This window comes from Citrus clementina, unplaced genomic scaffold, assembly GCF_000493195.1.
Source record: "Citrus clementina cultivar Clemenules unplaced genomic scaffold, Citrus_clementina_v1.0 scaffold_9, whole genome shotgun sequence".
Taxonomy (NCBI): Eukaryota; Viridiplantae; Streptophyta; class Magnoliopsida; order Sapindales; family Rutaceae; genus Citrus; species Citrus x clementina.
This window is the reverse complement of record NW_006261964.1, coordinates 27,031,800-27,042,025: the sequence shown is the minus strand read 5'-3', so window position 1 is coordinate 27,042,025 and position 10,226 is coordinate 27,031,800. Positions and strand designations below refer to the sequence as shown.

Sequence of the window (10,226 nt, the reverse complement as noted above, 5' to 3'; positions counted from 1 at the left end):
CTTTCTTTTGATATTATCTCCTTTGTGATGGTGGAAGTGGTTATTAATGGTGCGGCCGAACAACCTTTTTTTTCTTTTCTTTTTTCCCAAATGTAGAAACTGAAAATCAATTGAAAAGGAACTCACATTACTCTCACTTAGACCACCGTACTCCATAAATCCATTATTGACATGATGGCTAAGCTTAAACCCATGAATTTGAGGACTCTCAAACACGCTCTAATCCTATTAAAAATTTTTGGAAGGGAAAATATCTACCGTCCACCTGTTTTTCTCAACTTTCTCAAAAATACACAATTCTTTTTTTTCTGGAATCCACCTAAAGTTACATTTTGTTTCACTTTTCCACTTCCGTTTAGAATCCGTTAAGAAAACTAACGAAATTTTAAAAAATGACCATTTTACCCCCAAATGAAAATTACAATTTCACTCTAAAAAATCTCAAAAATAATCAGATTTAATAATGAATATCATTATTGGTACGTTAATGAAGTACAAAAAAGTCTTAACTACTAGAGATTATAATTCAATGAATAATAAAACTCTACTTATCTTAAATTTAATTGATGGTTTGCAAGATTGGCTATTTTTAATACTAATATTATAATTTAGCATTCTAATTATAGACATATTTAAAAAAAAACCTTGCATTTGATGTTTGTGGAATTAATTTCTTTATTGACCGATGGGAAAAATAATTAGAATTAATCTAATTATTTTTGGTAATTTTTAAGGTGAAATTGTAATTTTCGTTTTGGGGGGTAAAATTGTTATTTTTTTAAGTTTCTGTTAGTTTTCTTAACAGATTCCAAACGGAAGTAGAAAAGTGAAATAAAATGTAACTTTAGGTGGATCTAGCCAAAAAAAAAAATTGTGTATTTTTAAAAAAGTTGAAAAAAACAGGTGGACGGTGGATATTTTCCCTTTTTGGAATTATAGAGAAAAGATAAATTTCACTCTTATTCATTCAAGAGCACAAAGGCTGAATTTATACAAGTATTTGATACAATTAACATAAAATAGGAATAAAATTGACAAACAATCCTTTTTAATCAATAATTAAGATGGCAACAATTAATCATTTGATTGATTGTTTTATTTCCACAATATTATTTGACTCTTATCAGATTGGACTATTTGAAACAAATTATACCCTATCCTAATTTTGGGGAGTTAAAGTGACATAAGATTGCTTATTCTTGAGGACTATGGGATTAGTCAAATAGGATTATAGGTTGACATAATAATTTATTATTATTAAAATTATATTAATATGTTAGGAAGGCTTGCACTATTTACAATTGCGCGGGAAAATGAGATTCCCCTTTGCCCAACTTATTGACCACCTTTCTATTCTGGAGGATATCCAGGCTAGCTTAACTGACTTGTGTAGGTAATATGGCTTTTAAGTATCCACCAACTATTCGAAGATTCATATTTTATTAAAAATATACGAACGCTTTTTTCTTTTACAATTATTCACCTAAAATTTATAAAGCACAATAGATATTCACTTTTCTGTTAACCGTCGTGAAAAATTAATCATCTCATAAGGATAGTGTAATCATTTAGCAAAATCACAAACTTTTACAGGATTTTCAGATTTTTTCTTTTCAAGTGATCCCAATAATCCCATTGCTTATTCACTTCGTGCCCCAATTTGCATGAAGAAGAAACTAATAACGATAAAGATAAAACTTAAAATATTCTTATCGTTAGTCTTGTAATTATCTTTGTAGTTATCGTTAGTCTTGTAATTATCCTTGTAGTTATCTTGTAAGCTAATGTTTATCATATGTATTCTTAGCTTGTATATAAGTGAAGTATATGTGATATGAACCTCATTGAAAACTGAGGCTTACAAATCGTCCTCCAGAGTTTTATTGTTCTATGGTATCAGAGCTTTATAAGTCTAACGACCTTTGTGTTAAATTCTCAATCTTTTCATGATGAGTTCTTCTTCCACTTCCCATGCTAGTTCTTCGTCTCTGCCCTCTAATATTACCAATTCAGTCAATGTTCGTCTTGACCGAAATAATTATCCTTTGTGGCTTGCTCAAATTGTGCCTCTTCTTCGCAGTCGTAATTTGCAAAAATATGTTGATGGCACAAGCATTTGTCCTGCTCCTTTTCTAAAAGACGAAAATGGAGAAGTAACTGATATAATTAATCCAGCATATGAGGAATGGATTCAGAACGATCAACTTGTTCTCTCTTGGATTAATGGCTCTCTTTCTCAATCCTTGCTAAGTACTGTTGCACGTTACACTTCTGCACGTGCTGTCTGGTCTTCTTTAGAACAATGTTTTGCTTCCCAAAATCAACAACGAATCGTCGAGTTGCGCACTAAGCTAGTTACTATTAAACGTGGTGATCTTTCTATTTCTAATTTTCTAGATAAAATTCACTCTATTGCTGACAATCTCTCTCTCTCTGGTAGTCCTATTTCTGATGAAGACTTGGTCTCCATCATTATGAGTAATGTTGGTCCTTTATATGAAAATACAGTTGCCTCTATTCAAGCTCGTGAAACTCCTATTAGTTATGCTGGTCTTGAAGCTTTACTTTTGAGTGCTGAGCGACGTCTCACTTCTATTAAACAATATCTTTATCCATCCGACTCAACAGTTGTCATGAAAGCCACTCGAGGTGGCCCAAATAATAGAGGTGGTCGTGGCTTCCTGCGTAATAATGGTGGTCGTGGTGGTGTTAATAATTTTTCTGGGGGTTTCAATGGTGGTAACAGTTTTACTGGATGGTCTAGTGGTTCTAATCATACTGGTTTTGGTTCTCAAAATAGAGGGCTACTGCCAACTCCAGGACATGGGAATTTTTCCTCTTCGCCAAATTTCAATCCTGGTAATGGTCCTATCAACAAACACCCAATGGGTCCTTTTCCTTCTAGTAATTGGATTCAATGCCAAATCTGTCAGAAAATGGGTCACTCAGCTATTGATTGCTACAATCGCATGAATCATGCATATGAGGGTCGTATCCCTCCCCAACGGCTTTCTGCAATGATTTCTACATCAACATCTTTTAGTTCCCCAAATTGGTTAACAGATACTGGTGCTAATGCTCATATAACTCCAGATAATGGGAATTTAATGCATTCTTGTGATTACAATGGTCAGGATACCATCAGTGGTGTCGTCAATGGTTCAGGTTTGCCTATTAAATCCATTGGTCATTCTTACTTATCTGCTAATTCTTCCACTTTTCTTTTAAATGATGTTCATCATTGTCCACAAGCTTCCCATAATATTTTATCCGTTCATAAATTTGCTAATGACAATCATTGTAGTTTCACCTTCTTTCCTGATTATTTTGTTGAACAGGATCTGGCAACGAAGAAGACACTTTTCCGCGGACCGAGCAGTAATGGTCTTTATCTATTTCCTGGTCGAATTTTTCAACCTAGTCATCCATTTTCTTATGTTGGTGTTCGTAGTGATGCTCGAATTTGGCATTCACGGCTTGGACATCCTTCATCCATAGTTTTAAATAAACTTATATCTTTTAATAAGCTACTCATTTTGGGATCTCGATCTTTATTTTTTTGTTCGTCATGTCCTTTAGGAAAGAGTCAGAAATTACCTTTTACAGGTTCTTTTTCAGTCTCTCATTCTCCTTTGGAATTAATACATTCTGATGTTTGGACCTCTCTTATTCGTTCTATTTCTGGTTATAAATATTATGTTATCTTTATTAATAATTTTTCCAGATATGTATGGCTTTATCCTATGCGATTGAAATCTGGTGTTTTTATAATTTTTAAAACTTTTAAATCGTTGGTCGAAAATATGTTTTCCACTACTATTAAGTCACTTCAAACTGATGGTGGTGGTGAATATGTTAAATCATCAATTTAAGGATTATCTAAATACTCATGGCATTAATCATCATCTCACATGTCCTCATCATCCTGAACAAAATGGTATTGCTGAACGTAAACATAGACAAATTGTTGACATGGGCTTAACTTTACTTGCACATGCCTCCATGCCTACTACTTATTGGACTGAAGCTTTTTATACATCTGTATATTTAATTAATCGTCTACCATCTCAATCTTTAAAATTTCGAGTACCGTACTCTTTACTATTTTCTAAAACTCCTCAATATGATTTTTTAAAGACCTTTGGATGTGCATGTTACCCTTATCTTCGCCCTTACAATTCAAATAAATTACAATTTCATTCTAAAGAGTGTGTTTTCTTGGGATACTCATTCAATCAACATGGATATCGTTGTTTGCATATTCCTTCAGGCACTGTATTTATATCTCGTCATGTTCTTTTTAATGAAAATAAATTTCCTTTCGAATGAAAATAAATTTCCTTTCGTTGACCATGTTACTGCTAGGCCTCCGGGGGTGAGTACTTCAATGTCAGATTCTACAGGACTCAATATTCTTTGGATTAATGCTAATACTTCACATTCAGCTCCAACAAAACCTACATCACAATCTCCTTCCCAAGCCACGTCACCATCTTTATTTAATTCACCTTTACCACATTCCCTATCATCTCCAATTAATTCTCCATCATTACATTCAAGTGCCTCTTCATCTTCCTCCACTCCACTCATCTCAAATACAAATTCTCTTAGCCTTAATTCGACCCCTACCAATTCAAGTAATAATACAATTCCAGAATCATTATCTTCACCTACACTGACACCATCGATGCCCTGTGATAATATTACTTCGGATGCATTATCTTCTCATCCAATGGTCACTCGAGCAAGAGCCGGTATTGTGAAACCAAACCTAAAATATGCAAATGTAGTTACTAATGATGCTGTTGAGCCTAATGGTTTTGTACATGCAAATAAGGAATCTCGTTGGCGACAGGCAATGGGTGATGAATTTAATGCTCTTCAAAGAGCTGGTACTTGGGTATTAGTTCCTCCACATCCATCTTACAATGTCCTTCCAAATAAATGGGTGTATCGAATTAAGCAAAAAGTTGATGGAAGTATTGAGCGTTATGAAGCTCGTTTAGTTGCTAATGGTTTTCATCAACAACCTGGCCTTGATTTTGGTGAGACGTTCAGTCCAGTGGTTAATCACAATACCATTCGTCTCATTTTAGCTATATATGTTACCAATAGCTGGCCTATTCGACAGTTAGATGTGCAAAATGCTTTCCTGCATGGTTATTTACAGGAGGATGTCTATATGCGCCAACCTATTGGCTTTATTGATCCACAATATCCTACTTTTGTGTGTAAGCTTCGCCGATCTCTCTACGGCCTTAAACAAGCTCCTAGGGCATGGTTTCAATGTTTCTCTAGTCATTTAGAACAATTGGGCTTTCATGAATCACTAGCAGACTATTCTCTATTTATTTCTTCACATAATTCAATGCTTCTATATTTACTCATCTATGTTGATGATATTTTAATTACGGGAAATAGTTCATATCATATTTCTCAAATGATACATCATATGAGCAAATTATTATCTATGAAAGATCTTGGTCCTGTACATTATTTTCTGGGTATTGAAGCTACTCAAACAGCAATGGGGCTCAACTTATGTCAAACCAAGTATATTCTAGATCTTTTACATCGCACTGTGTTCCTCCATTCAAAGCCTATGACAACACCAGCAGTGAGTGGTCGTCGTCTCAGTCTGTTTGATGGTGATTTACTTTCAAATCCCACCGAATATCGTAGTGTTGTTGGTGCTTTGCAGTATCTTACAATCACTCGTCCGGATATTTCATTTGTCGTTAATCAGGTTTGTCAATACATGCATTGTCCTACAACAACTCATTGGTGTGCAGTTAAACGCATCTTGCGGTATTTGAAGGGTACAACCACTCATGGTCTGCTTTATTCATCTGGTTCAATAGAACTACAAGCCTTTTCTGATGCCAACTATGCTGGTGATCCTGATGATCGAGTATCCACAGGGGGTTCCTGCATATTTATTGGACCTAATTGTTGAGTGTTAGAAAATGCATATTTATAAAGGAGAAAACCGTCATTTTACATTTTAAGTCTTACTAACAACCCTTACTTTTATATATTTAACCTTCTTGTGATTTAATTACATGTGTTTTATTTTAATTAAGTATTTTATGTATTTTAGGGGCATTATAGTCATTTCACAATAAAGGAGAGATCAGACGGCAAAACGGACATCACTTTTGAACTCAGGACGGTCGAAAACCTTAGGAGGAGCATAAAAGGAAAAATGGCACTATTCACATGTACTGTTGATGGTGACGTGGCAGCATATCAGTGGACAAAAAATCTCGCGTACGGTGCATGCATCACACAGGATTATTTTCAACCAAACCGCGTTACTGTTCATCCGGGTCAAACCGCGTTACTGTTCAAAGTCGGGTCAAACCGTGTTACTGTTCATCCGCGTGGTCAAACTGTTGACTGATGACGTGGCGCAATCCTGAGCGTCCAAACTGTTTTTAATCCGATGGCCATGATTTACTCCATGTATCTATAAAAAGGGGGCCTCCCCCCCCTAATTTGATATCTCTGAATCCATTTTTGGGATCCATTTTCTGTAATTCCTTCTCCATCTTGTATTTTCTTCGTATTTTAATAAATTCCCATTTTGCCCCTAGTTCAATTATGAGTGGCTAATTTTCTTTCAAGCTTGGGTTGAAGGTGAAGTCTCAACATGTGTCATGGGCTTAATTTGGTAAATTTATTTTCTCTCCCCCTCTAATTTTTGTGGATGTTTTGACTTCTCGTCGACAAATAATAATAGTCTTGTCTAGATACCGCCTTGGTTACACCGGCTCTCTAGTATAAGGTTATTATTATTTGGCACGATAAGCCCTTAGCACCATATTGATTAGAGCGTGGTTCATGAGGTGTGGATTCCCCCCTCATGATTTAATTGGCATTAATACGGATTATTTAGCCCATGATGCATGTTGATACGGATCCAGATACCCAAGTACGTCATTTCAATAGAATTATCTTCAATTTATTCTCGCCATTGCAATTCCAATTTTAGAATTTATTCTCGCCATTTTAATTTAAGTTTTAGCATATACCAAATCATTTCCACCATAAATCCAACAACCCATTTACAAAATTAATTCTATACACAATTAAAATCCACCTCCTCGTGGGATCGACACTCGTCACCATAGATCTATACTACAATAGATTCGTGCGCTTGCGAGTACATTAAAATTTGCACAACAAGTTTTTGGCGCCGTTGCCGGGGAGGTAAGTAATTTTAATTCATAGAATTAATTTTTGTGAATAATTTCTTTTATTTGTTTTCTTGTATTTTTTTATTATTAAAAAAAAAAGAAAAAAAAAGTGAATCTACATTTAAAGGTTAGTATTTCTTTTCTTTTTCTCTTCTTTAAAATTTTGTAATTTAATTTTCCATTTATTTTTTCTTTGTAATTTTTTTGTTTATCTTATTAATTTAATTTTTAGTTAATTTCTTTCACGTATTTATTTTTGTGTATTTTTATAGAAAGGTTGTAATAGCGCAATAAGGTTAGTATCGTAATTTCTCCCTCTTCTTTATTTTTATTTGTTTTGTTCCCATCTTTATTTTTGTTTTGTTTGCATCTTTATTTTTATTTTATTTATTTTGCATGCATGGTCGTAGGTCATTATTACCTAATCTTGAACCTATAGACCTTGAATTAGAAAAAACACTTCGCACACACAAACACGTTAAAAATAAAATGGATTTACAAGCACCACAGGAGAGGCCATTTAAGGACTATTTTAGTCCCTTAGCTAATTTGAGCACGTCATGCATAAGATACCCAAATGTAGCTGCTAGGAGTTTTGAATTAAAACCTAGTGTGTTAAATTGTCTCCCTACATTTTATGGCCTAGAAAATGAGGATCCATATAATCATTTGAATGATTTTCATGCCATTTGTCAAACATTCAAATATGAGAATTTTTCAGATGATGATGTTAAACTTAGACTATTCCCATTTTCTTTAAAAGATAGAGCTCGTTCATGGCTTAATACATTGCCTGCTAATAGCATTGCATCATGGGAACAAATGGTTACAAAATTTTTAAATAAATATTTCCCAGTGCATAAAACCAATGCTATTCGCAGGGAAATCTCGGAGTTTACCCAGAGAGAGGACGAGCAATTTTTCGAAACATGGGAGCGATTCAATGGGCTACTCTTGAAGTGTCCACATCATGGGTACGAGAAATGGCACCAATGCCAATACTTTTTGGAGGGATTACTACCAAATGTGCAAGAATGGCTAATGGCAACAAGTGGAGGAGAGCTAATGTCAAAAAGTGCATCAGAAATTTGGGAATTCTTCCAGCGACAAGCGGACAATTCCCAACAACGGAGTCGATCACTCAGGAATACTAGAAGGATTAAAGGAGTGAATGAGGTTCAAATTGGCGAGTCAACTTCGGGAATCAAAGAAGTCAAGGAGATGGTTGAAGGTCTTGCTCGACAAATAGCATCATTATCGACTGCTAAATCAACAGAGCCACATGACCATGACTCATACTCAGATCAAGCCAATGCCATAGGTGTAATGAGAAAGCCATCAAATTACAACCCATACTCCAACACATATAACCCTGGATGGAGAGACCACCCCAATTTTTCATGGTCTCAAGGATTCCAACAGAATGGACCAACAGCTCCAGCTCCACCAATTCCACAAAATCCTCAAGCCTCTCAGCCCCCATTTAGACCATTCAATCAGAATCAGAACTACTCTCAACCCAGACCATGGGAGGATGCATTCCAAAATTTCAAGAATGTTACTCACTCCACGATTGAGCAATAGAACCGCACCATTGATGGACTACGAAATGAATTGAGAGCAGGCTTCAACTCACAAGCTCAATCAGTTTCAAGCCTCGAGAAGATGGTGGGACAACTTGCTTCTTCAGTTCAGACCTTGGCAATGACCGTTGAGAAAGGTAAATTTCCAAGTCAATCAGTGCCTAATCCTAAAGGAGTACATGAAGCAAGTACTAGTTCACCACAGCAACATGGAGAGGTCAAAGCAGTAATGACCTTGCGAAAAGGAAAGGAAGTCGACAACAAAGTGGAGATGCCGGTGACAAAAGAAAATCAAATTGTACCTGTGAATGTTGAGGACTCATCACCGGAGGAGAAAGAAGAAACTAACCCACGAGAATATGTTCCGAAAGCTCCATTTTCTCAGAGGTTAGCTAAAGGAAAAAAGGGAAAATCCACAGGTGAGATTCTTGAAATCTTCAAACAGGTAAGTGTTAACATCCCTTTGCTTGATGCTATTAAACAAGTTCCATCTTATGCCAAGTTTCTTAAAGACCTTTGTACTAAAAAGAGAAACATGCATGTTCAAAAGAAGGCATTTTTAACAGAAAACGTTAGTTCTATACTCCAACATAAAATTCCTTTAAAATGCAAAGACCCAGGCTCCCCCACTATCTCATGTAGTATAGGGAACCACACAATTGAGAATGCTTTGTTGGATTTAGGAGCTAGTGTAAATCTGTTACCTTATTCAGTGTTTGTGAAACTTGGACTGGGAGAATTACACCCAACTCCAGTGGTGTTACAACTTGCAGATCGGTCCACAAAAATACCTCGTGGTATTGTGGAGGACGTGCTTATCCAGGTAGACAAATTTTATTTTCCTGTTGACTTCATTGTAATTGACACTCAACCAATACAGGATTCAAGGAAGCACATCCCCATTATTCTAGGCCGACCTTTCTTGGCAACTGCGGATGCTCACATTCAATGTAGAACTGGAAATATGCAGTTGTCCTTCGGCAACATGACTATGGAGATGAACATCTTCAACATTGCCAAACAACCTCACAGTGCAGATGATGGAATTGTTGATGTGGATTTAATCGAAGCATTAGTTGATGACACTTTTCTTTCAAACCTTAGTGATGATCCTTTACAAACATGTTTAACTCACTTTGGTTTTGATTTTGATATTGACAGATCGGTTGATGAGGTCAACGCCCTGCTTGACTCAGCACCATCTATGGACACTAATAAATGGAAATCAAGAGTTGAGCAACTAGCACCATCAGAGAAGCAACTCATTCCATCATCAGAATCACCACCGAAACTCGAGCTCAAACCATTGCCCAACACTTTGGAATATGCGTTTTTGGGAGAAGAAAGTACTCTACCGGTAATCATCTCAGCATCCCTCAATGACGAACAAAAAGGTAAGTTGTTGGATGTTTTGAAAGAGCACAAAGGGGCATTAGGATGGACC

General features: G+C 35.8%; 1 non-coding gene across 1 annotated transcript; it reads right to left on the bottom strand.

Annotated features, from left to right (window-relative positions):
- Nucleotides 1–8,072: 8,072 nt before the first annotated feature.
- On the bottom strand, nucleotides 8,073–8,176 carry LOC112095503. The gene has a single exon (XR_002903876.1). It is a non-coding gene; the product is annotated as a small nucleolar RNA R71 (small nucleolar RNA).
- Between the last annotated feature and the right edge of the window lie 2,050 nt (nucleotides 8,177–10,226).